Source organism: Arachis hypogaea, chromosome 19, assembly GCF_003086295.3.
Source record: "Arachis hypogaea cultivar Tifrunner chromosome 19, arahy.Tifrunner.gnm2.J5K5, whole genome shotgun sequence".
In the NCBI taxonomy this organism is placed as follows: Eukaryota; Viridiplantae; Streptophyta; class Magnoliopsida; order Fabales; family Fabaceae; genus Arachis; species Arachis hypogaea.
In genome coordinates this window covers 125561734-125563434 of record NC_092054.1, presented here as the reverse complement: position 1 = coordinate 125563434, position 1701 = coordinate 125561734, and positions in this window count along the sequence as shown.

Here is a 1701-nt window from a genome sequence, read left to right as displayed (position 1 = left end):
GCAAGTATAGTCCCAACCGATAAGGCGACCCTTAACCAAAGTGTAGAATAGAGATGTCACAATTCAAACCAAATTAACTAGGAGTTGAATCCCGGGTCGTCTTCCCAAGGAACTAGTGACCACAAGTGCACAAGTTTGATTGTGAAATTGGTGGTTTTCAATAATGAAGCACACAATTAAAGGAATAAAAGAATAATCTAAATTACAACAAATGAACTAATAAATAAATCAAAGAACTACCTATATAATATGAACAAGTAAAGCTTTAAAGTGATTTAGGGATGGTTTAAAGCATAAATGGAAGCCTTGGCTTGGGTTGAGTTAGGAAATTCCTTCCTTATCATAACCACAACTATGATAATTATAATAGATTAATCTCACCTAGTCAACCTTTAACATCGAAGAGTAAGTCAAGTGAGCATAATTGTTCTTAATCCACAAATCCTAGCTAACTTACTAATTACCTTAGTAAAAAGCTAGCGTTAGTGGAAACAAGAATAATTAACAATCCAAGAATTATCACTAAATATCGGACATTATGACTCTAGTATCCTATATACTCAATTCCAAGCCAAGGAGTGGAAATTTACCTCATAATCAAAATTGACATTTCATCAAACACAAGGTGGGAATATTCTTAAAACATGGCAAAATTATTAAAATACTTAAAACTATAAACAACCAATGAACAAATCAACAATGGCAACTCAACAAACATATAATAACCACTAAACATCAAATTCATTAAATAGAACTCAAAATTGCTAAAGCATATATGTAATGGTAAAGTGAATTAAAAGATAAGAAAGTGTAGAACAAGTAGTGTAATAAAAGAGAAAATTAAGAAATACTTACAATGGAAATAAGCTAGAATCCAATATCAAAATTGGAAAATGAAAACTTATAGTATAAACCCTAACTAAACCCTAAGGAAATTGAGAGAAAACCTAAGCTAAAAACTACCTAAAACTATCTAAAAATATGCCTAAGTGTATTGTGTATTGTATGGTATCTTCTCCCCTTGCTAGCCCTTTCTTATATGCTTCAGACCCTTCAGAAATGGGCCAAGAGTCTTCAAAATCGCGAGCCACGTGACTTTTTAATGAAGTCATGCGCTGGGACTTGTGCGTACGCACAGGAAGTTGTGCGTACGCACACTTGACTGATTTTCCTTTATTTTCTTCATATTTTCTCCCAATTGCATGCTTGTCTTCCACTCTTATCAAGTCATTCCTACCTATTACACCTGAAATCACTGATAAAAAATATCAAGGCATCGAATGGAATGAAAGTGGAATAAAATTGATTAAATTAAGCACAAAATAACATGTTTTCACAATTAGACATAATTTAGAGAGAAAATACAAAAGAATGCTATTTAGATGAATAAATGTGGGTTTATACAGTAAAATCCACTCAATTCAATCCAAAATTTATCATCAAATATGAATTTATCAGTCAGCTTGAGGTGTACGAGGCTGTAAGGGCAAAAGCGGCTAAGAGCACTAAGGAAGCAAGTTCTGAGATTCTATGATTATCGGAGCGAGAGACCGAGCTGAACTCCCAAGTGCTGAACGCTCAAAAGCTGGCTTCCAACGCGGAGAGCTCTCTTGCTGTGGCTCGTGCTGATGCGGAGCCTGCAAAGGATGAGGCAGAAGATTTGAAGAAATGGAATGCCAGTCTTCTGGTTTTATAAGTTTT